Source organism: Hippopotamus amphibius, chromosome 15 (genome assembly GCF_030028045.1).
Source record: "Hippopotamus amphibius kiboko isolate mHipAmp2 chromosome 15, mHipAmp2.hap2, whole genome shotgun sequence".
In the NCBI taxonomy this organism is placed as follows: domain Eukaryota; kingdom Metazoa; phylum Chordata; class Mammalia; order Artiodactyla; family Hippopotamidae; genus Hippopotamus; species Hippopotamus amphibius.
The window spans coordinates 69,411,790-69,437,063 of NC_080200.1; positions in this window are offsets into that span (position 1 = coordinate 69,411,790).

The following is a 25,274-nucleotide window of genomic DNA, read 5'->3' on the forward strand; positions in this document are numbered from 1 at the left end:
AAGCAGTCGTTTGTGCCCATCTCCCGCCCAGCTGTCCGCGGGCGCGTCTCAGGGGCACCCACACGGCCCCGTCCCGCCTGCCGGCCCTGCGTCCTCTTAGGATGCCGGTGGCACCGCCAGGGGCTCTGCCCGGCCGCCCCGCCTCTCAGCGCGCACCTCCGCCGTTCCGGACAACTGGCCGCTCCCGAGGCCGCCCTTCTCCCTGTGACGAGCACGGGCCTCGCACATGCAGCCCCGAGCAGCAACGGCTCCCCGAGCCGCCCTCCTGGCACCACGACGCAGGCCCCACAGCAGCCACGAGGCCCCACGGGCGAAGCCCCCACGGCGCGGCCCCGAGAGGAGCGCGCGCCAGGACTGTCCGAGCGGAGTCCCTGTGACCCTGCGGCCCCGCTTTGGAATCGGACGGAAGCAGGCGCAGGAAGCAGGCCCAGGAAGCAGGCGCAGGCGTCTCTCTAAGCGCTCGCGTGTGTTCACGGCCACGGACGACACAGAAAGCTCTGGGGCTGGGTGCCGCTGGCGCCGACGCTTCGTGGGGGTGGGGGTGGGGGGCGGAGGCTCCCCGCGGTCCCGGCGCCGCCCTGGCCGCCGGGGCGCTAGGCCGGGTGGTGGTGGTGGTGGTGGTGGTGGTGGTGCTCGTGGCGGTGGTGGTGCTCGTGGCGCTGGACCGCGGGCGCCAAGTAGGCCTCGCCCAGCAGCGCGGGCGGCAGCTCCCTCGCCGCCTCGTGCTCCGGCGCCGGCTGGCCCGGTGCGGCCTTGAGCGGCGAGTGGCCCTCCCGGCCCCTCTGCCGGCACCGCCTGTGGCCGTAGGGCGGGGGTGGCGGCTGCGGGACGTGGCGGCCGTCCTGGGGGGGGGCCTGGGGCGGGGGCGCTGGCGGGTGGAAGCTGAAGGCCCTGCCTGGCCTGCTCCCACTGGGCGCCCCTGCCGGCCGCCCCGAGCCCTGGGGGGACCTCAGGAACGGCCGCTCCGGCCCCCTCGGCCGGGGCGGCAGGTCCAGGGCCCGAGGCCCGGGCTCGGCGGCCGGCAGGGCGGGCTCGGCCAGCCCCGGGCCGCGGCGATGGTGTGCGGCCTGTGCGTCCGACTCCTGGGAGCGGGACCGGCCCTGCGGGTGTGCGGCCCTGGCCGGGGGCTCCTGCCTGGCCTGCAGCGGGGGGGACCCTGCAGACACGGCGGCTGTGAGGCCCTCCGTGGGGCCCGGGGCGTCTCACCCAGACCCGGCCCCGCCGGCACGCCTGCACGGCCCCCCCGGGACGCGGCGTTGCCGCGGGGACCTGCACCCTCAGGCCCGGCGCCCAGGGGCCCGGTCTCCAGGACGCACCTGGTCCGAACCTGGACGCGTAGTTCTCGATGCCGGCCAGGTCCAGGTAGTGGTTCCTCCGCTCCGTGTTCTCGTCCACACAGTACGGCCCCCGCTCGGAGCAGGGCTGGGGGTCCGCGCTGGGCCTCCTGGTGGGGTGTGGAGGGGGCGGGCTCCATCTCTCGTGCCCTGATCAGACCCCCACACAGACAGGGCGGCTGCCGGGACAAGCAGGGCCCCACGGGACCCCAGGACCACGGCCCACCCACTGGCTCCGCCCTCTGTGGGTCACCAGGACGCCAGGCTGAGGGTCTGGAGATCGACCCCTGCTGCCCTTCAAGCCCAGGCCTCTCAGACGACGCTGGATGTCCCAGCTCCGGCCTGAGTGCCAGCCGCCACCCCGTCCCCGACGGCAGGGAGTGCCTGGGGCCCCCGGCCGGCATCCAGGCCTTCGTGTCCAAGGTGCCCCTCCTGGCCGGCCGCCCCGAGGGGACAGCCCCTGGGGCCTGCAGGAAGCGGGGGCGTGGCGGGGCTGCTCGCATCTGAGGCGGGCGGAGCTGGACCCCAGCCCCTCACCTGATGTGTGTGGACAGTCTCCTGTCGGCCACCCTGGGGTCCTCGGGGAGCTCCCCCTCCATCCTGCAGCGGGTGGGCTCGCGTTCTGAAAGAGGCAGGCGGGCGCTGAGCCACCTGTTCATGCACGCGCTCACGCGCTCTCGCGCTCAAGCAGCCTGGAACTCCCTCCACTGAAGCAGCCGTTCGGAACCCCCGCCAGGGGCCAGGCCCCGCGCGCCCCGTCCAGGAGGCCGTGGGGACGCCTGCCGTGAGGGGCCACAGCGGGCACAGTCCACAACGCCGGGCCTGCTGAGCGGGGCTCTGGGGAGACGCGGCGTGGGGGCCTGCCTGCGGGGACGGCGCGGCCCTCACCCTGGCCGGCGGGGCCGCCTTCCCTCTTCTTGCTGGAGGGCTCGGGGCTGACGGTCAGCTTCACACGGAGGGTCTTGCTGCTGCCCGAGGCGTGGTTGACCGAGGCGTCGACAACCTCGTAGATGGTGTGCATCAGGCTGGACATGTCCTGGGGGCAGGCACGAGGTCACCCGCGCAGGCGGACGGGGGAGGCCCGCCCAACCCACGCTGCCGGCCGCCGCCTCCGGGCCGCCCGCCTGATGTGCTCGGCATCCCAGACGGAGCCCGGCCGGACGCGGCGGCCCGCCTGCGCGGCCTTCCCCCAGCCCCGTGGGTGACGCGGGCGGCCTGAGCCGGCAGCCCTGCTGGAATCACGTCTCTCTGACCTTTTACATTTCAGGCTGAATTTGTATTCACACGACTTAGAAGCAGATAAACTATCACATTTTGCTTTTAACTCAAACACCCGTATGTCAGTCACCTGTGGGTCTACTTCCTCTCGAGGGGCACTCTGTGCCCCCGACCCCAGCCATCAGAGCAGAGAGCCGGGGGCAGGGGCGCCCCCGGACCCCCGCCGCCCTGCAGAGGGGCCGCTGCCCGGGGCGGAGACAGGCGCCGGGCTCTGCAGGCAGCGCGCAGACAGCAGCCGGGCGAGGGCACAGGAGGGCACGTGGATGGCGGCCAGCCCGCGCGGCCCGGGGTCACGCCCCCCCGGCCTCGCCCGCCACCCTGGAGGGGCTCGGCCCGTGCCCGTCGCGCACGCCCGGGCGCCATCGTCCGTCTGCCGCCAGCGCCCTCGCGGGGCCAGCCGGCGCGGACGCCGCGTCACCTCTCTGGTGGCCTTCCCGCTGTTGTCGAAGCCGTAGAGCGTGAACGTCCACTCCTGGCGGTCGTCCTCCTCCACCGACACGTCACACTGGAGCGCCTGCGGGGCACGGGGCGGGCGAGCTGGGTCGCCCTCTCCCCGCGCCGGGACCCCAGCCCCCGCCCGGCCCTCCGGGGAACGGACCCCTCCCCTCCTGGGCGGGCTGGGGGGCCGGTTCCTCACAGTCGGCCTCTGGGCCATTTCCGCGGTGCTGCCACTGAAGCTGGGACGGTCCCTCGCGTTACCCGGTGCCACGCTGGCCGGCTCAGGCCCAGGGCACCCCGACACCCCCACCCGGCAGCGCTGCGGGGTCCCCACCGCAGGGCGACGCGCCCCCCCAGCCCCGGGCCGCCGGCAGGAGGAGGAGCAGGACGGAGACCTACGTCCACGTTCAGGCGCCGCCTGCTCAGCCCGCGGGCGCCCTCGCGGCTCGCGGCTCTTTCTCCGTCGTCGGCGCCGAAGAGCTGTCCTGGGTCCTCCCGGCCCTCGGCCTTCTCAGGAGGCAGTGCCGCTGGAGGGACGAGAGGGGTGTGGCGGGCCCGTCTCCCCTGGCCTGGCCCCGGGGCCACTGAGCTCTCGCTGGGCCTGTGACCCTCTCCAGACGGGTCTGAGCTAAGGGCCCGGGCTTCCGCAACACGGGGAGTCCAGGCACCTGAGCTGCGTCCGCGGTGGCCCTCCTGCCCCCGCCTGCCTGGCTGCAGGGGCTTCAAAGCCGGGGGCGGGAGGAGGGCTGCCTGCAGGCCCGCGAGGAGGTGGCCCCGGCCCGAGGGGCCTCCAGCGGGTCACAGCGTTGTCTGGCTCCCCCGCCCCGGGGACACGGTCCGGTTTCCCAACGACTTCCACCTCCAGAGCCTGGGGGGCCGCCTGTGCGCTGGGCACCCCCTCCCCGAGCTCCGGGCGTGATGGACGATGAGCTCGCGGTTCCCGGGCTCACGTGCTCCCCAGGATGGAGGCCGGGCGTGTCGGGGAGACGCAGCTGCCGAGAGACGCCTGGGGCCCGAGCTCCTGACTGGGGGGCTCCCAGAGACCCTCCAGAGGCGGCCCGCCGTCAGCCTCCCCGCCCATGTGGCGCTGAGGACACCCGCAGTACCTGACCCGGACAGGCCTGGTGGTCACCGGCCACACTCCGCAGGCGGCACCGCTCCACGGCAGGTGCACACGTGTGGCAGTGACGCGCGCACTCAGGTTCCACGCGTGGGCTGTTTTGGACAGCCTTACACTAACACAGAGCGTCACACCCACATGCGACCCTTAGGTCCACCAAGTTGCCCGTGTGTGGAGCCTGCCCGGCCCCCATCGACGGGCTCGAGGGCCTCCAAGGACGAGGGGGTCAGAGGCCCTGTGATGCCTTTTGCTTCTCCGAGGACCACGTCGTCTGCTTCACTAAGGAGCCCAAGTGAGATGTGTCTCTAAGTGCATCTAAGGACTACTTGCTTGTAAGACCAGGGAGCGCGTCTCACCTGTGCCTGCAAAGGGCCATCGTCGGGGCCCCGCGACCGCCCAGCGCTGGCCTGGGTTTGGCTGCATAAGTCCGGGAGTGTGGGACGCGGTGGTCCCGGTCACCAGGGTGTCCTGGGGGCAGGTGCCTGGGGCACGGAGTGGCGTCAGTGAGGTCTAGGGGGCAGGACTTACCCTCGAGGGGGCACTGGTCATCCTGGAAAGGTCCTTCCTTGGGGTCCCCGCCTGGCGGCTCCTGCAGGGAGAAAGGACAGGCAGACCGTGGACACCCCAGCATGAGCTCCAGGTGCCGGAACCGGACCCCACCTCCTGGGGTGCCACGAGTTCCTGGTCTAGAAACACCAACCTCTCCACACTCACTGAGCCTCAGATGTTTGAAAGTAACACACACACACATCCCTGGGTGCTGCCTGGTTCCCTCAAGAACTGCCTCCAGTGCTTCAAAGTGCGCCCCTCACGAGGAACATGGCCTTTGCCCGAGGGCGCGGCCGCAGTGAGAACAAAGCCTGGCCTCTGCTGAGAGAGGCGGGCGCAGACCGGAACCCCGGGCTGTGCACAGAGCCCCTGCGCTCTGCTCCCTGCCCGCACGCAGCACCTCCTCCCGCCGCCGGACAGGACCCCGAGTGGGCTGCCCCCCGGCCACCCACGGGCCCAGGGCCGGGGCTGCAGGGGAGACGGCACCTCCTTCAGGGCGGCCAGGCCGAGGGTGCCGACGGAACCCTCCGCCCGCCCCTGCTTCCACGGCCGGGCCCAGCACCAGTTACGAGACAGTGAGACCAGGCTTCCCCACACGTCCAAAGGGCGTTTCAGCCGGGAAACTACGGAGCAGCTCCCACAGCCCGTGGAAACAGCCCCCGGCAGCCAGGGCACAGACACGGGCAGCGGGGCGACATGGGCGGGACAGCCCCTCGGACCCGGCTCCAAGCAGGGTCCCTGCGGCGGGTCCCTGGGCGCCGCCCCCAGGAAGCCGGTGTGTCCCCGGCGGCTCTCCAGCAGGCGGGCGTCTCTGCCCCCCACGTTTCCCTTCCTGACTCCGATGGCCCAGGGCTGCTGAGAGCCGGCCCAGGATGCAGTGTGCGGGCGTGTGCGCGTGGACGCGGCCCCCAGGCCGCTTGCCCTGACAGCCCTCCTGGGCCCCAAGGCTCCAGCACACCCCCGACGCAGGGTCGCCGGGTCACGCGGGATCCCTCATCGCCCCCGAGGGCTCAGGCCCGGGCTGTGGCCCCCCCCGTCAGGAGACCCCCTGGGGCCGCCCCCCGAGGGCGCCTGACGTCCCAGACGCTAGGGGTCCTCTACCGCGGGGTCACGCTGCCCCCCCACCGCCTGTGGTGTGGACGGACCGGGGGTGGCAGCACTGGAGGGCGCGCGGCTCAGGCCCTGCGGGGAGGAACCGCAGGTGGGACCCGCGGGCGGCAGGGAGACAAGGCCACGCGCCGTGGAGCCCGCGTGCCTGAGACCCGCGGGCTGGCCTGGGGCGTCCTCACACGGGCCGCTGACCGCAGGCCCCTCTGCCGGCCCGAGGCCCCCGGTCGCTGCCGGGAACAGCCGGCGGCCCGGCGCTGGCGCGGCCACACGGCCGCCACGCTGCTGCCCTGCCCTCAGGTCCCTCGTCGAGGGGCCCACCGCCCGCGCCCCAGCCCGGGCCCCGCCAGGCCCCCCAGCGCCCTCCGGGTGGCCGTGGCTGTCGGCAGGAGGGGAGCTGACACGCCGTCCTGAAGCGCACCTCTGCGCCCCTGGCTCGTTCTTTCTGAGGGTAAACGAACCAGACCCACGGAAGACACCGGAACGCGCTCTACCCGGAGGTGCCAGCTGACTGCTCTGAAGGCCTTGATGACAAACAGAGGCCAAAGACACGCCTGGAGTGCCTGGCGCGTGAGAACAAGCCGGCAGAGCACGCCTCGGTTCTGGGCACACGCGGCCCGGGATGCGATGAGGACCCCCGGGAGCGCGGGTGCGGTGGGGCGGGGCCGGGGGACACTGCACGGGCTCCCCGGGGTGAGATGCTGGCTCACGCGTGTCCCGTGTGCGGACCCCGCACAGGTGCCGGGAAGGAACCCAGCCCGGGGCTGCAACGGGGCCAGGGGCGCCCAGAGCACCTTGACGGCAGGAACCATCGCCGCCCAGGTCGAGCCCCGAGGAAGATGTGGGTGGGGCTGCCGTCGCGGCCCAGGAAGCAGGGGGCCCTGCCGTCGGTCTCCGCGGCACCTTCCTCTCTCCTGCTCCCCCGCCCTAACCCCCCGTGTCACACTCTCAGAACAAGGCTGCTTCCATAGTTTTCTCAGAATGCCAGGTGGGCAGTGTGCTCAAGCCTGTTTTACTATGAAATAGAAACACCTGATTATCAAGACGCCCCTCCCTCCAGCACCCGGCCCGCCAGCGTCGGAAGCACCCACTTTGCCCCGCGGTGAGGGTCCGCGGGGTTCCGCGGTGCCCAGCACACACAGCCCCCGGGCTCGCGAGGGTCTCTCCTGCCAGAGACGGGGCTGAGCTCTCTGCCAGGTGGACGTCACGATGAATCCCGATCACATCTAAAACCCCGATTTTTAGTTAAATTTTTTCTGTAAAATCAAAACAGGCCGTGAGGCGGAGGTCCCAGGCGTCCGTGAGGGCAGGGGCAGCCCCCAGAGCAGGCGGCAGAGGCCTGCAGGCCAGCTGGCAACACAGCACGGCATCTCCTGCCAGAAGGGCCAGTCTCGGGGTGAAACGGCCGAGGCCCCCACACCGTGTCTGGGAAAGTGCCGGCCACCAGGAACCAGAGCCGCGGGCGGGAACCCAGGGTTTCCACGGCGCTTGCCCGGCCCCGCCGCTGGGAGCTCCAAGGAGAGACAAAGCCCACCGCCGCCCTCCACACACGCCGGAAAGAGCTGCAAGTTCAAAAATTCCTTCCATTTTTTTGTTTTAAGATAATTCGAGCGCTTGCTTTTGGTGAGTTCTGTCGGCCACAGACAAGATGACGGACGCTTTGGGCCGCGAGGCTCGAGACAGAAGGGTGCGCGCAGCCCCTCGCCTGGACCCGGAGGCCTTCGCAGCGCTACGGTCACACACACAGCAAGGACACGACGGGCCGGGCCGGCACCTAACCGGCCACGGGTCCGCCGGCCGGTCGCGACGCCGTCCCCGAGAGAGCCGGACACCCAGGACGTCCGGAACGGCGGGGAAAGGGACCACGCTCGCCCCGGGACGGGTGACGTCAACTCCGCGCCGTCACACAAAAATGCCCTCTCATCCGCGCTGCCCCGGCTCAGCAGAAGGGCCAAGAACTTTACCTGCAACGCACGACACGTACCGCGGGGCTGCTGGCCACACGTGCGGCCACTCCCCGCCAGGCGACCTGGCGAGACGGGGCTGAATCGGATGCCCCATCTCTGACGGCCCCACGCAAGGGCGGCTCCCGCAGCAGCGCCGGCCCCAGTGCGGCCCGGCCCCGCCCCCCTGCGATGGCCCCGCTCCTGCTGGCGGCACCCCCACCCCACCCCTCCCTGCACTCTGCGCTCCTGCTGCAGACCCTCCGCGGCATCAACCCCACCCCGCACGCCCTCTGCGCCTGCACACAGAGCCCGCCAGCCCCGCCTGCCCTCCTCCCCCTCCCCCCACCCCTCCCCCCCGCCTGCCCCGAGGGTCCCCGCCACCAACCACCTCCTGGGTCTCCTGGTGAGGCAGCCCCGTCCCCACGGCGCCCGGGGCTCCCTTACAGCCAGCAGGGGCCTGTGGGACCTCAGTGCTCTACGACGGCGCGGGGGCCTGACCTCCTGCCAATCCCCAGGGCACCTGGCGGGCAGCCCCCCCCCTCCCGCGGCACCTGCCCTCCTCCTCCAGCGTCCGCGGGGCCCTCCTTCGGCCAGGCGCTCTGTGGCCCCCGGGACGGCCCGCGCGTCCTGATGCTTCGTCACCCCTGTCATTTGTATGCCGTCAACCTCAGGTGGCCGTGGCCTTCACTGCCGGGTCCCCAGGGTCCCACCGCGGCCTCTCTCACCTCCAGGGGCCCTCAGGGGAGCCCACCAGGCCCGCGGGCCCCAGAGGCCGCCGTCCCGTGCCCTGCCGTGACCCTGTCCGGGACTCAGACTCCCGAGGACGTCTGCCGCGGGAGCCACGGCACAAAGCAGAGCTCGTGGTCCTCCGACCCCTGGCCCGGCCAGGTCCTGCTGAAAGGCTCAGGCCAGCCCATCTGCCCAGGTGAGGCCCACGGGCACATGTCACCGGAAAGCTGGGATACCGGCCTCCCTCGAAAAGCCAGGAGGCCCGGCCGCACATCCCCACGGCCGGGGTCCGCCTCCACCCGGCAGAGCGGTCCCCGCTGGGCCGCCCCCCGCCCCCTCCCGCAGTGCAGGCCTGGGAGGGCACACACCCTGGCTGAGGGGCAGGCGTCGGGCTCCTGTTTAAGGCCACACGGACGTGGGGACCCGGGTGACTGGACCGGAGAAACCTTTGGTGACGCAGACGATCACCTCCTGAGCACCGCCTGCTTTGCAAATGTCACCATTCACACATTGCCACAAAACCCAGTGCCTCTGGCCCTTAGGAAGCATGTTCCTGGGTTTCCAGGGCCGTCTGTTTTCCTCTCCATCCCCGACTCCCAGAAAGATCCCGGAGGGAGGCGGTGCACGGAGTTTCTGCTCTTCCCCAGGAGCCAGGAGCCCGCCGCCCTTCGCGGCTGGCGCCCTGTTAAAGGGTCAGGTTAGAAAACTGCTGCGGGGGTCCCGGTGTGGCTGTGGGGCTGCGGCGGGAGCCCAGCCGCTGACGAGCCTGGAGGGGCGCTCCCATCCTGCCTTGACGCCCCCGCCCCCCAGGTGCTGCCAGCAGAACCCAAGGCACCTCCAGGCAGCCGCCCTCGGGGTTAATTCAGGCCTTGTTTTGCCCCAGGAAGGCAGGTGTCTCCTCCTTTCCAAACAGATCCACCTGCGCTGTGTTTCCCTTCAAAGATCCAGGTTGATTCAACCCGAGTCTTAACCGGGGGCTTCGTGCGAAGGTCTGGGGGATGTGCGCTGCAACAAACAGGAGCTGGAAGGATCCCAGGGCCTGGGGGGCGGTGTGTCCGTGTCCTGGGGCGGCCGGGACAAATGGCCACCAGCTGGGTGGCTTAAAACAAAAGAAATGTACCCTCTCCCAGTTCTGGGGCCAGAAGCCAGCTCTCAGTGCGGTGAGGAGCTCCCCCTGGAGGCGCCAGGGGACGGTCCTTCCTGCCGCCACCAGCCCCTGGGGGCCCCGGCGTCCCTGGCCTCGTGGCCGTGTCCTGCCAACCTCTGCTCCGTGGCCACATGGCCTCTCCTGGGTGCATCTTCTCACGTGAGCCAGACCCCTCACCTCCCTCTTACAGACATACACGTGGCAGCAGTTAGGGCCACCAGGACCATCTCTTGTCTCTAGACCCCGCGCTGAATCTCGCCTGCAGGGAGCCCTGTTCCATGTAAGGGAGCAGCCGTGGGCTCTGGGATGAGCACCGTCTAGAAGCCGTGAGCCGGTCGAGAACCCTGGACCGGCCGTTGACCTCACGGCCTCGGCGACACGAGGCCGGGGTGCAGAGTGACCACCCGCGCTCACCGCGGGGCCTTCCCCCGAGACGGGGGACAGATCGGGACGCACACTGGCCAGAAACCCAGCCGCGGCCGGGCCCCTCCTCTGGCCTGTGACCCTGCGCCGAAGCCAGGGTCACAGCAGGAACCGAGGACATGCTGGCAGGCTCCCGTTTCTGAGAATTCGTTTCCCCAGAGGACGGAAAACTAGCTCTGTGGGCGGAGTCCAGGGGAGCAAGAGCGGTTTCCTTCCTGTGCAGGATCCAAGGACGGGCGGGGGTGCAAGACCCCAGAGGGTCTCCGCAGAGATCTGGGCGGCGCCCCCTCCCCCCAGGAACGGCCCCGGTCCCTCCGCTGCTCTCGGAACAGCCCGCTTCCCATTAGAAACACGGAGGGACCCCGCAGCCCCTCACCATGGCTCAGGAGCTAAAGCGCACAGAACACCTCGGGTCTGGGAATACTGGCCCCGTGGAACGTGAGACGCAAGCCGCTTCCAAGAGCCTGGACTGGGTGGACTCGTGAGTCCCGAGATGTCTGGAGGGGGCGCCGTGGACTGGAGTCCAAGCAGGGGGCAGAGGAGGAGGAGGAAGTCAGAGAAGGGGGAGAGATGAGGGAGGGGGAGAGGTCGGAGAAGGGGAGGGGCTCCCCGGGGGAGGGCGGGGAGGGGTGAAGGCAGGAGGAGGGCCCAGCCGGCCGGCTGGGGGCATCCTCCAGAGAGAACGGCTCCTGTGGAACAGCCGCGGGTGCTCCCCGGTCCCTCAGGAGAGCGTGGCCTCAATGCCGGGAGGACGCTTGGGGTCCACTGACCTGAGGCCGCGGGACGCACGCGGTAGGTCCTGGGCGCGCAGGGTGCTGCCACGGCAGCTCCTAGAGTCAGCCCGGCCTCGCACGCCCGCGGGTGTTCAAATGTGCCTGTGCTTTTGTGCTTCCCTGACTTCAGAGCGCACAGCCTGCGCCGGCTGCCCCGGAAGACAGATCCTTCCCTCTGGCCGCCCAGCGTGGCCGTCAGGCTCCAGCCGGTGCTGCCCAGACCCAGAGCTCCGCGCCGGCCGCACAGCCGCCAGAGAGGCCGCCCACCACGGGGGGGCTGAGCTCAGGTCCGGCGCAGGGGAACCGTCACAGTCCCGCTCACCGTCCCGCTCTCCGTCCCGTGGAACCGTGGGCTCGGTGAGACGCCCGGTGCGGGGATGGGGTGGCTCCACCTCCTCGGAGGCTGAACTGCCCCCTGTCCCTCCCGTCTGTCCGTTTAAGGAGACCCACCCCACGCACCAGGCGTCGAGCTGCGTGAGTCAGGCGGGACTGCAGCCTGCGAAGGCCCCTCCGCCTCCCTGGGCAGCAGCCCAGCACCGCGGGCAGGGGAGCAGAGAGGGTCGAAGGCACCGGGCGGGGTCCCCGGGGACAGGTGAGCTGTGAGCAGACACTGCAGCCGGCGAGCTGGGCCGCGGGGACAGGCCTCCGAGCGGAGGGGCGGCGCGGGCCGGGCGCCAGCATCGGGAAGCTGCTCAGAAGGGCAACGGGCCGGGAGCCAAACGGCGACGCGTGGCCCGTGGCCCTGGAGCCGCCAGAGAAAAGGCACTGGCGGGCGCAGCCCCAGGACTCCGGCTTCCTGGGCCTAGAGCTCAATCTAGAGACACGTTCTCAACTCAGCAAACACTAAAACACAGCCACGCTGCCACTCAGCGTGGACACTGCTGGGGCCTCAGAACAAGGTTCAGGTCGGCGCGTCCACGCATCAGAAGGGCTTTGCGGACGACCTTCCCGATCCGAGTCCCTTCGCGCCCAGGTGAGAACCCGCAGCGTCAGACCACAGCCACGGGCGCCGGGCCGGCGGGGTCGTGCCCCAACCCACAGCCTCCGAGGACCTCAGCGTGGGACCTCACTCGGGGCTGGGGTGGTCTTTGCAGATGTGATTCGTTGAGTAGGTGTCCCCGTGGGAAGAGGAGGGGCACAGAGGAGGAGCCACGTGAGCACAGGGCCGAGGCTGCAGGGACGTGGCCACAAACCCGGGACGCCTGGCGCCCCCGGGAGCTGGAAGAGGCAGGGAGGACGCCCCGCCCCCCGCCTCCAGGCCTCCAGAGGGAACGCCGCCCTGCCGACAGGTGGCTGTCAGAGTTCTGGCCTCTAGAACCGTGGGAGTAAACATCTGTCACTTCAGGCCAGCCAGTCGGTGGCACCTTGTCGTGGCCACCCCAGGAGACCAAGACAGGGAGCCCGAGGCTGCTTTTTCACAGAATTAATTTAAAATATTTAATTTTAAGGCAGTCCCAATGCACTCCTAGCCACCAGAGTCCTAGAACTCCAGAAAAATCTACACTCAAACGTCCCAGTGCCTGCTAACCACACGTAAGACCACGGGGCCGGCTCCCCTCGGGAAGAACTACCCAAAGCCTCCCGGTGGGGTCTGGGGTCCGCCCGACCTTCACCCAAGGAGCAGCGGGCTGGCAGCCCGTGGGTTTAGGACACACATCTGCAATCCCCGAGACCGGACACCTTGTCCTCTTGGGGGAGAGAGAGCTGAGGAGCAGGTGGCCAGGAAGACGCAACGTGCCCCAGGATGTCAGGGCCCACCGGCCTCTGGACAAGGTCAGCCAACCTCCTACAGCCCAAAGCAGAGAGGAGAGAGAGAGGGAGCGGAGAGGAGGAAAGGGGAAGGGGTGGGGAGGAGAGAGAGGAGGAAGGGGAGGGGAAGGAGGGGGGGGAAGGGAAGGAGGAGGGGGAAGGGAAGGGAGGGGAGGGGGAGAAGGGGGAGGAAGGGGAGGGGAGGGGAAGGAAGGAAGGGGGAGGGGAAGAGAAGGAGGGGGAGGGGGAGGAGAGGGGGAGGGGAGGGGAAAGAGGAGGAGGAGGGGGAGGAGGGGCGGGGGTGGGCTTCCCAGAGAAGAGCGTGGAGGAGGGCTGAGCCGGAAGCTGCAGACAGACCCCTGCGGGCAGGCTTAGACCCCTGCTTGGCTTGTGAGGCGCCCGGCGCCCGCCCTCCTGTGCCCGGAGAGGAAGCCAGTGCTCAGAGAGGGGGTGCATTTCCAGCGCCTCTTCTCTACAGGAGAAGGGGGGCGGCTCTTTCACCAGAGGGCCCAGCCCACCCTCTTCCAAGCACAGCCGCGGAGGACGACAGGCCTCCCCCTGGAGGCAGGGACCCCTCCCCGGGCGCCGCCTCCCCAGACGCCCTTCCGGGGGGCCCCTGCTGGGCAGCGAGCCCGTGCAGCTCCGCGTGGTCCCAGGAGCCCCCGCCCGGGGAGGCACCGGCTCAGGGACGACAGAGCCCAGGACGCGGGCAGCCTGCCAGCCGTCAGAGAGGCGGCGGGGCCCACGGGGGAGCATGTGGAGCGTGGACGGGGCGGACAGAGCCAGTCCTGAGCCGCAGGAGGCCTCACGGCCCGTCGGGGCTGCACGGCTCCCCGAGTCCTGAGAAGGCGACCATGCGCGCAGGTGCGGTCCCCGCGGAGGCCCCCAGGTAAGACAGGTCACTGGGGCGGGCCCTGACCCACCAGCCTGTGTCCTGACGGAGAGACCGTCGCATCTTGGGGGGACGACCCTGGGAGGACACGGGAGGGGTGGCGCCTACAGGCGAGACCCTGGGGGGCAGTGGCCTGTGGACACCTAGACCCTCCGCCTCCAGGACCGAGACGAGCAGTCTCTGTCGCTTAAGCCACCCGGTCCGTCCGTCTGTCCGCGGGGCTTTGTTAGAGCCGCCCCAGGAAACCCTCGCCGAGGCCGCCCCGCCCCGCGAGGGCCGAGCACCCTCCTCTCCCGCCAACTGGGGCTCCTGCTGCGGCGCCGTCAGCCCCGAGCTGACACGCAGGATGGTCTGGCAGGCGCCGTGCCGGGGCAGCGGGCAGCAGGCAGCGGGCGGCCAGGCGCGTGGGGAGAGCGGGCCCGCCGCACACACCCGCGGGCGCGTCCCCAGCCTGGCCTGCCCGCGGGGATCCGCACGCTGGCCTGCCTCGCGCCCCGGGGGCTTCCTCGAGAACTTCCAGGTGACACAGGCTTTTCCTTCCAAACCCAGCGACTGTCTGATGCAGGGCTGACTCGGGAGAGGCTCCACTTCTTGCCCAGGACGGACCAAGGCCGGGGGGCAACGCCTGCAGTGACCCAGCGGTGGCATCCCTCAAATCCCGGCGCAGGACAAGCTCAGGAGGTGGGCTGTGCCCACCCCGGCCCGAGCCTCCGCTGCCTGGGCACAGGGACGCAGCCACAGGCGTCCCCTCTTCAGGAAGAAGGAGAGACAGGGGTCCCCGTGACCTCACGTCCGCCAGGCCCGCCAGGGCACCCGGACCCTCGGGCGCAGCTCCCAGGGCTCCAGGATGAAAGCCAGGAAGCTCGGGCCGTCGTGCTTACTGACCACGGGCGGCCTGCCGTCCACCACCGACTCCGTGGGGAGTGAGGGCTGAGAACTAGCCCCGCGGACCTGGCCCCGCTGCCATTCTGCTCTCTGCACGCCCATCGCGTCCCCTCTCCTCGTGGGACCCAAGTGAAGGCCATGGCCTCCGAGCCACGGAGCTCAGACCACGGCCCAGAGATGCGAGGGCGCGCGACGGGCGGGCGGCACTCGGCGTGGCTCTGGGCAACCACGCTGGCCGCCGCCTGTGTACGGCGGGACAGAGGCAGGCTGGGGCTGGGACGCGCTGCCCACACCTCAGGAGGGCTGCGTCACGGGCGCCCAGGCGCTCCCTGCGGGCAGGATTTCTTCGACAGCCTCGTTGGGGCCGACGTGGGTGGCTGCCCCTGGCCGCGTGGCGGGGGTGAGAACAGGGCACGTGGGCGGCCTCCACATCTCACCTCCAGAGAAAGAGCTGACCTAACCCCTGACCCCCAGAGGGGCAGGTCAGAGGAGCGGGGCACCAGCGTCCGCCTCCCCCCCGCGGCAGGGAGGGTCTGCGGACTGTCTGGGCCCTGGCCGTGCCATCCTGCCCGCGAGCTCTGCTCCCGCTCTGGCCGCCCAGTGACGGTGGCTGGAGGGGAACCAGGCGCTGCCCACAAGGGAGCTGAAACTACAACAGAGACCGCGTCGGTCACTTTGCTGCTCAAATGAGAGGCTGATCCGCTCCTACACGCACCGCGGGGCCGCGGGGCCCAGGACAGAACCCACTCGCTGACGCTCAGCTCCCCAAGCCCACCTCGAGCCCTGCAGCGTCACGGCTGGACGCGCCCGGCTCACCCCTCACCGGGGCTCTGAGTGGGCCGGCAGGAGGACCGGGCCGGGGCCGGGGGTCTCCACCCACACTCTGGGTTTATCACTGCGTCTGGGTCTGTGCTCAGACCCCCTTTAAAAGTTGGCAGTTTGGCCAGACAGCTGCCAGGGCTGAGGGCTGATCCTGAAGACCACAAACTGGCATGGATTTAAAAAAAAACATGTAAGACTTCAACAAAACCCCTCTAAGTCATTCAAACCACTTTTCCACGAAGGAAACGGAAGGCGAGATGAGGGACAGGTGCTGCCTCGACGTGGAACCACGTTGTCCCGCGGTGGCCAGTCACGTCCTGCGGACAGCAGGGTGGCAGGTCTCTGCAGAGTTGACTTTTCCGCTCGCCCAGCCGCGACCGGGCTGTTGCGGAGCCACGGCCGTCCTGCGGGCTCCTCCTCTCAGGACAGCATCCTGGGCAGGGGCGCTCCGAGCACCTCCCTGCCCTCCGTGGAGCACTGACCCCGGGCTGCACAGGGGGCTTCTCCGGGACTGCCCCCGAGGGCACGTGTGGACGCGGCGGGTCAGTGTCACTTGCCGAGACGTCCCGGGGCAGGCAGGCAAGCGCCGCACCTCCCATCGAAGCTGGGGGCTTCTCGAGACACCAGCGTCCGGGGGGCGATGTCTCCGCCCCCCCCGTGCTGCCCGGGGACAGGCCCCGCCAGCCTCCGACCCCGCCGCGGGCAACATCGTCCACCGCCCCGGCCCCGAGGTCAGGGGCGCCAGCCGCAGCCTTGCCGGGTCCACACCCCAGAGTCCTCGCTAAGCCAGGTGACGGTGCCTGCTGAGTGCGTGAGATGCAGGCACACACGCCGCCCTCAGCCCCGCCACGGGCGCCTGGCTGTGGTGGGAGCTGTGCATGGCACCTGGCCTGTCCGCCGGCTCTTAGCACCTCCTGGACGTCAGATGCCGTTGTCTGCAGGCCCACAGACCACCCCAACCTCCTGCACCACCACCCCAACCCGGGGGACGGCCAGGGGGGCACGGGGGCTCCCCTTCCCCGCCAGGAGGCCCACCTGCAGACAGACAGCACCCACCCAGGTTTCCAGGTGAGGACGAGGCGAACCCCTAGACACCCTCCGAGCCGCCGGCTCCCTCCCAGGCGGGCCCTCGGGCTGCCTGGTCTCCCCTCCCCCACCCCAGGCATTTCCCACAAAGCGGCCTCACGGCTCCGGGGCCCCAGCCTGGTGGCTCCTCAGAGGTAGATTAGATGGGACCTCCTAGCTCATCCTCAGGTCCAGGGGGACCACCTGCAGTTCTGGAAGCCGGGGCCGGGTCAGGCACACGGACCCCGCCCGACACTGGGGGGATTCCCTGCTGATCTCGGAGGTCTGGACCCCCAGGCCAGTATGCCCACCGGTAATGGGCTCCCATGGGGCCGGGCCACATCCGAGGGCAAAAACAGGGCCCTGGGTGCACAGCGGTGCCTGAGAGAAAGCCAAGCCCCCCGGCTGGTCCTGGCACAGTGCCCAGACGCCCCACACAGGCCGGGGCTCCACAGGTCACGCCTCCCCAGAACACGGGTCACGGAAGACCAGGGTCCGCTGTGGAACTGCACGGGGGCCACAGCAGCACCACCTGTCCTGCTGGAAGCCACATAGGCCACTCCTTCCACGTGGCTGCAGCCCAATGGCCAAGGACAAGCCGTGGCATCCACAGGACAGGACACACCCGCTGTCCCTCCTGTGCGTCTTGTGCGGACGTGTGGTTTCCACCCGCAACACGGCCCTGTGCTGACTGGGGGCGGGGTGGGCATCCAGAAGCCACAGGGCACCTCCCGTGCCAGCTCGAGCCTCTGGAGCGGGCTGGACCGTGCCCCTTGCGGGCTTGCTTCATAGGAATCTGTGTTCGAGTCACAACAAAATTTCACTTGCTAGTGGAGATTCTTGTCTTCTGAACTCTCCCCGCCCCTCAGGGAGCGAGGAGAAACGAGACGGCAGGTGGACAGCGAGTGTGCCGGGAGGGGCAGCCGTATCGCCCGACCCGCGCGCAGCTGTGACCGTGACTCCTGCCGGCTCCCCCTTCGCAAACAGCGTCGGCAAATGCTGCTGCCGTGGCTGCCGTCTCTCCTCCTGGTCGTGACGCACGTCGGCCTCCGTCTCCCCCTTCCTGGGCCCTCTGTGCCGCGCTCGCCCATGTCCCACGTCACCGGCCGGCACCTGCACAGCCCTGGTCTTCTGGGGGCACTTGGCCGTGAAGCGACGCGGCGTTTCTCGGCACCGGCAGGCGACCGTTCTAGACCGTGAGGCAGGCATCCATCCGCCCAGAGCACTCACGTTCATCAGAGACTTTCTAGACGTGCGCTAAGCAGGCACCAGGAGCCACCACGGCTCGCTAATTAGTGGGCAAAATCAACCTCATTTCCTTCATTGTGGAAGGAGGTGGGTGAGTGCAGGTGAGACGGGTGGTGGACGTGCGCTTAATTTCCATGAGGTCAGCTGGGACGCTTCTTGCGGCAACGCGGCACACGAGGACGGACCTACGTGGAAGCACGGAGTTGCCTTCAGGAAAGGAGGACGTGTCCCCTCGCTGGCCCCAGTCAGGTGTCAGGGGGGAACTGCACGGTCAGGCTGGCCTTCCTGGGGCATCGCCTGGGAGGGCAGGGATGATGACAGGACTCTGGACACCACACAAGGAGAACGGCCGGAAACAGGAGGGACATGGGACCCGACACCCCAATGTCCCCTGACCGAGCAACCTTCCAGGCAGAGCCAGGAGCAGGGACGCCCAGCGAGGGAGGCGCAGCAGTGTGGCGGCGAGACGCCTGAGCACCTGGGCCGGGGCGGGGGGCGGGTCTCGACTCCAGGCCGGTGCCTGTCGGGGGGCTCACAGCCCCGTGGCCGGATGAGGAAAAGATGGGAAAAAACAGGAAAGGATAAAATGTATTAAATGTAAAGGCCCATCCCTTCCTGTGAGATTTTGCTCTCCCTACATCGTGGTGGTATGAAACGAGGCCGTCTCACTCTCCCTGGGCCGCCATGATAACACAGCGCAGACCAGCGGCGGGTGAACAGAAATTCGTGGCTCACAGTCCTGGAGGCCGAACGTCCAAAACCGAGGTGCGGCCGACGCGGCGTCTGGCGAGGGCCCTTTCCTGACGCAGGGACCGTGCCTTCTGGCCATGACCCGCGTGGTGCTCTGGGCCCTCGTGTAGGCACTAATCCCATCAGGGGGGCTCGGCCCTCAGGGCCGAATCCCCTCCCGAGAGGCCATCCTCCGAGTCGGTCACACGGGGGGTCCGCTTTCAGCATGTGAATTTCGGGGGGACGCCAACATTCAGACCACGGCAGAGAACAAACTAGCAAGCGAACAACATAAGGCAAACCCCGCCGCGTCCGTTCAGGAAGACCACCACAGCCTGGTGCCACCACCTCCCGGCCACAGCGGACACGCTTCTCCGTGAGCCCCGCGGCCGGGACGAGCACCGCCAGCGTGTCGGGACGGCCCCCTGTGCTGTCCTGAGGAGGGCCCCGCCCGCGCGCTCCAAGGCCCACGGTGCCCACGCCCCGGGGAAGGCCCCCGGGCAGCCGGCCGGCAGCACAGGGCCCGGCCTGAGCCCTGACTGCGCTGGGTTACCCGCGACGACCTCGGACTCCTCACACGCGGGAGGGCCAAGCTGGTAGGAGATGTCACCCCATTATCAACACCCACCTGCCCGGGCAAACAAAACCTGCCCAGAAGAGGAACCGAGACCAGCTGGGACGGCCCCCTGAGCAGCCACGCCCTGGTCCCCTGGGACCCAGGAGCACACGTCCACGCAAACTTACTATGATGTACCCGCAAACACTTTAACGTGGAGGTCCCACCTTTCCAGGCGTGGGATTAACGCTTCAGTCCCAGAAAGCAGGAATCGTCACTCCAGTGTGTGTGTGCGATTCCCGGGTGGATCTGGGCCCCTTTCCAGGACGAGGCCACACAAGTGTTTACAAACACACTGAGAACGTTTCATTTATCAACCGGCCAGAGGAGCGTCTTTCCAGAGAGGGAGGTGACGTGCCTGTGCGCTGGTGCACCCCGTCTGCCGTGGACTCCGGGGGCGGGGTAGGGGGCACGCGGTGCCCGAGGCGGGGTCCCAGCCGCTTGGCGTGGCCACCTACGCGACGCCAGTCCACACGGATGCCCGCAACCACCCAGCAGCCCCTTCTGCTCCTTGGCAAACGCCTGCAGCCTGCTTTACCCACGGCCCCGGGTGCCCCAGGCCTGGACGCAACACCTTCCGAATCCGCTCTCAGGGGCACTGGGTCCTGAGTGCGACGGGTGGCCTGGGCTGTCCCCCTGAAGCCTGGCTCTCCCCTGAGCCCCCCTGCAAGCCAGGGGTCACCCACACGGCAGACGGTGGCCTTTAACGCTGGCCGTCATCGCTGCGCCCCGTGTCCATCCTGAAACCTCAGGCCCCGGCCCCCGCCCCGACGCCCCAGCCTGGGGTGCCAGGCCTGGCGCCGCAGGGCCCCGCCGCGGCGGCCTCCCCCGGCCATCCGGGCCCTCGCCTTCTCCGGCCCGGGGTCCTGGGGGCGGGTCGGGGGCACACCGCCGCCCCTCCGTCCCCTGGCCCGTGCGGCCGGCCGCCACGCCTACCTGCGTGTCCCTGGCGCCGCCGTGCTCCTGGCCGCCCTGCCGCTCCGCCGCCTCCGCGCCTCTGCGGCCCCCCAGGTGGGCAGACACCGCGAAGCTGTCCCCTGCGGGCCCGCGGGCGGACGCGCGGGAAAGCGGGCACCGAGGAGGGGAGGGGACGCGGTGAGCCGCGGGCGCGCCCACCCGTCTGCGCGCGGCCCGAGGCGGGGGGATGGGGGTCCGGGGGTCGGGGGTCGGCCCGGGGCGGGGGGCGGGGGTCCGGGGGTCGGGGGTCGGGGTCCGGGGTCCGGGGGTCGGCCCGGGGCGGGATCCGGGGTCCGGGGTCCGGGGTCCGGGGGTCGGCCCCGGGCGGGGAGATGGGGGTCCGGGGGTCGGGGGCCGGCCCGGGGCGGGGTCCGGGGTCCGGGGTCCGGGGTCCGGGGTCCGGGGGGGAAGCCCCCGCCCGAGGGGGCCCGGCGGGCAGGGCGCGCCCGCGCTCGGGGGTCGCGGCCCGCGCGCTCACCTTCGGGGCCGTCCCTCCGCCTGAAGGCTGCAGCGGCGGCGCGCGGCCCGGGGCGCGGGGACGGGGAGGGGACGGGGAGGGGACAGTGAGCGGCCGGCGCCGCCCGCCCGCCCGCCCGCCGGCCCGCCGGCCCGCACCTCACCGTGCTTGGACTGCCTTTTCCCCATGTCGCTCCCGCCCGCCCGCCCGCCCGCGCTCCCGGCGCCGCGCTCCGGCGCGGGGCTGGGGTCCGGGCCGCGGTCCGGGCGTCCGCAGGGGCCGCAGGGACGGGCGCCCGGGGTCCGGCGGGCAGCGGGGGCGGCGGCGGCGGCCCGGCTCCCTGTGAGCGCGCCCCCCCCCCCCGCGCCCCGGCTTTAACCGCGGCCCCCGCAGCGCCCCCCGCGGCCGCCGCCCGCAGCGCACCGGCCTCCGCCGAACCGGGGCGTGGGGGGGGGGGGGCTGGAGAGGCCAGGAGGCCCCCGGGGAGGGTCCTCTGGGGGCGCAGGAGGGGGAGGAGGGCGCCTCCGGGAAAAACCGACTGCGGGGCCCGGCTCGGCTGCTGGGCACCCGCGGGCCTCTTTCTGCCTCCTGTTAATCGAGGACTGGGGTGAGGCCCTGGGGCTGCTTTCGCCCGGCACCCCATCCCTGGCTGGACTCCCAGGCAGTGGGGGGGCTGTCAGCCCCCTGGCCCCCATTCCAGTCCCCTGCACGTGGCCCCTCCGGCCGCCCAGCCCCTGGCGCCCTCCCGCGCCTCCCCTGCAGCCCGTCAGCCCCTGCCTTGCCTTCCGCTCTGTGTACCTTCAGAGCACCCGTCCTTTCTCACCTCCTCCTTGAGCCCCAGCTGGCCACATCGCCCGTCTCCGTGGGTGACCCCCCATGGCCCAGGGCCAGCGCCAAGCCCTGGAGGTGGGCTTCCGTGGCTGAGGTCACCCCCTCAAGGGAGCTGGGCCTCCCCAGCTCCCCCCGCAGCCCCTGGGGCCCCCCCGCTCTCACCCCTGGGGTGACACGTGCTGACACGCTACTGTGCAGCCAAGCCCGGGACAACTCACACGCACCACCTGGTCCAGGTTTCAGGCCGTCGCGTTGTGGGGCGGGTGCCGTCCATTCTACGGGGGCCCAGAGCGCCCCGTGGTTCCCCCAGGGGCACAGCTGGTCAACAACAGGACGGGAGGCTGGCCTGGCGTCCTGCTCCTGACCCAGGTCGACCCTCAGCCTAGACCCAAGCTGCAGGCGGGGGCGTGAGCAGTGCCGTGGGCAGCCTGGCCCGAGAGCCATTCCCGCCATCCCTTCTGAAGGCCCGGCCGCAGAGCGGGCCACTCCGTGCCAGCAGACCGCCCGGTCCTAGGACAGGGTCTCCGCCGGCCCTGCGGGCGGCCAGGCTCTGACCCCTGGGCGGTGGTGGCCGCCTCGCACGTGGCACCCAGCTCCAGGCCGGGCCCGGGCCTCTCCCTCCTGGCAACGCTCCAGGCGCTTCCAGCGCTCCCTCTCCGTCTCCACCACCCGCACGGCCTTCCGCCCCCACCTGAGAGTACGACGGCCTGTCATCGTGTGGTTTCACGTGTCCTGATCGTGCTTCTGTGACATCGATGAGAACGCTATTGTGCGTCGCGCGCGGTGACGGCCTGGGGATCGCAGCCCCTGCAAAGGCACCGTGTCTGTACCCACGCCCCACGGCAGCTCAGGGACAGGCGTGCCACGCCGCGGGCAGATTGGCTCCTGGCTGGGGCCGTGCGTGCGGCCTGGGGCTCCCCGCCCTCCTCGGAGTGGGTGTCGGCTGGGAGCCCGGCGAGCCTCGTGCTGTCCGGCAGCGGCTCTGGTCTTTGTTACAGCGGATGTCACGAGGTCTGGAGAAGGCCCAGAGGGAGAGCGAGGGTCCCCGGGAGGCGGGTGGCGTGAGGCTGCGGCTGCCTGCTGTCTGTCCTCAGGCCATCTTGTCACACGGCGCTGGGCAGCGGGACCCTGGAGCGGGACCTCATGCCCGTTCCACGCTGACCTGGACTCGCTGGCGATGGCTTTAAATGTATTTTTTAAATTCATCCTTCAGCTTTATTGAGATCTAGTTCACACGCCCCACAATTCGCCCACGTGACATGTACAATTCGTGATTTTTAGTGTTTTCACAGGTGTGCGCAACCGTCGCTGGCAATTTCAGAAGCTTTTTGTTGCCCCAAAGAGAAACTCCGTGAGCCACTCTCTGCCCACCAACCCCAGCCCCAGGGAGCCGCCATCTGCGTTTGCTCTCTGTGGACGGCCCTGTTGTGGACGTTTCACGTGCAGGAAATCACACGACGCGTGGCCTGTGTGTCTGGCTTCCTCCACGCAGCATAACACGCGCAGGATTCCTCCCTGCGGCGGCGAGTCGGTGCTTCTCTCCTCTTCGTGCCTGAGTGGCATTCCGTGGTGTGGACGGACCCCGTCCTGTGGATCTCTTCACCCGCCGGGGCACACCTGAGTTGTTTTCAATTTCAGGCGGCTGTGACGTCCGTGCACGAGCCTGTGGACTGCTTTCCAGGTCTCTTGGGCTCGCACTTGGGTCGCGTCGAGGGGAACGACCTCACTGAGGCCCGGGTGCCCTCCACGTGGACGCCCGCTTCACAGCCCCCCGGCCGTGTGGGAGGCTCTGTGCCCTCGCCGAGGCCTGTCACTCTCAGCTGTCACGTGGCATCTCGCGTGGGGTTGATTTGCATTTCCCTGATGGGTGACTACGTCCGGCGTCTTTTCGTGGGCTTCTTGTCCATTTGCATACCTTCCTGGGAGAAATGTCTATTAAATCTTTGCCCTTTTCATCGTTGAGTTGTAAAAGTTCTTTATGTATTGTGGATACAAGTTCCCTGTCAGGTATATGATTTGCAAGTACTTTTTCCATCCTGTGGGTTGTCTTTCCACTTTCTTAATGGGTCCTTTTAATTTTTAAAAAATATTTATTTTATCTATTTGGTTACATTTTATTTATTTATTTGGTTGCACCGGGTCTTCGCTGTGGCAGGCAAGCTCCTTAGTTGCAGCAGGCGAACTCTTAGTTGCGGCATACGTGTGGGATCTAGTTCTCTGACCAGGGATCGAACCCTGGCCCCCTGCAGTGGGAGCTCGGGGTCTTAACCACGGTGCCACCAGGCAGGCCCCTGTCCTTTTCCAGTTCATCCATTTTATCTTTTGTTGCTCATGCTTTTGGGGGCAGAACTCCGATTTCCTTGGGTCTTCATGTTTGACCTTCTGCCCACGGGACTGCGGCCAGGAGGCAGGGCACAGCCGGTCAGCCTGCAAAGTCCCTGGAGGTTCCTGGTGCTGGGAATTCGTGGCTGCAAGAAACTCAACTCCGACTCGAACCCCAAACAGGGTCACGTACCAGAGCCACGGTGAGCATGGGGGGTGCTTACCTGGGGCGGCTGGACCGGGACTCACCCACCAGGACATTCTGGGGCGTCTCTCTGCCAGACGACTCTGGGCTTCCTCGGTGGGTGTGGACACGGCCACGCCAACTCCCACAGCCCCACCCACACCCAGAGCCTGGGGGAGACGCAAGGACAGTCCCGCCAGCTCTTGCTGGGAGGGTCCCAAGAAAGGGCCTGTGTGCAGCGGCCGTCGCCGTGTTCAACGTCCACCCCTGGGCTTCCGGGGGGGCGGGCGGGTGGCAGAAGGGGGCGGCACGGGACCGACGTGGACACGGCCGTCGCCTCGCAGAGCCCCAGTCCCCGGTGGGTCCCGGCCAGGACAGAGGCAGAGCCGTGCCCCACCCGCCTCCCGGGCCCAGGAGTGCAGACCGAAGTCTTGAGTCACCTTTGGGTTGGCCGGGCGGAAGTGCTGCCTGCATGCAAGGTCCTGCGTCCTCCGCTTGGTCTGCTCTGAGTGGAGAGTGACCCGTGGCTTCCCAGCCTCACCCAGCGAGGCTGCCAGGGGCACACAGTGGGAGCAAAAACAGGGCAAGGATTGAACTTTCCGGAGAAGGGCAGCTGCCGTCTCCCCCGCCCGCGACCCCGGCCGTCCTCAGCTGCGCAGACCAGCCGTTGACGGGCGAGCAGACAGCGGACTGGGCCCAGGTCCCGGCAGACCCTTCCCAGCGAGGCCCAGGCAGCAGCTCAGGGGGGCTGGGCCCAGTCACAGAAGGCGCTTTGCTCGTGGCCCCGGCGTCCTGGTCCCTCGCTCTCTGGTGCCGCCATCACCTCAGCTGGGGACCTCGACCTGCTCCCGGGAAAGGCCCCCGGGGCTCCTGTTCCCACCAGTGAAAGCTACTCCACCCGACTGCACGTGGTCCCTCCTGAGCCGCGGACCAAAGGCACTGCCGACGCCGGGAATGAGCACAGGTTCCTCCGCACCTGGGTCCCTCTTCCGGGGGCGCTGACTCAGAGATGCCAGAAATGCCCTCCAGCCCGGGACACCGTGCTTCCCCGCCGGGCAAGGCTGCGGCCATGTCCCTGCGGGGCACACGGTGCCGTCCGCCTGGCCCAGGAGGGACACCAGCTCCCCTCTGCGTGGCTCCCTGTGTGTGGGGTGGCGTCTGGGCGCCTCGAGGAGCAGGGGGGCCCCACGTCCCCCTCAGCCCAGCCTCCCGGCCTGGCTGTCCACGCCTGCAGGCGCCCCCACGGGGGTGAGCCTGGCCCCCGGGGCACGGCCCGCGTGCGCCTGTGTGTGTCCCTCGTGGTCCACACAGGGCCGGGGGGTCCTGGGTGTCCAGCGAGCCCCGGGGCCTCCGCGACGGGCTCCCGGGGCGCTGGGAGGGGACCCCCTGCTCCCGGATTTCGGGGTGCGCTCGCCACTTGAGCTCAGGAAGGAGGGGCTGGAACGCTGGCTGGAAGATGTGGGCGTCCGTCCAGCTCTTGGGCTCACCAGCCCAGACCAGCACGTCGGCCCTCGGAGGCCCTTTCCTCCGTAAGCAGCGCTGAAAATTCCGTCTTCTACCTGGGCTGCCCGACGCGGGTGGCGTCGCGTCCTCGGCCTCCCCACGAGGGGCTGAGCCCTGGCCGTGCCAGCCAGCTGGGCGAGCGAGCTCGCGGCGCCCTGGGGGCCGAGGCC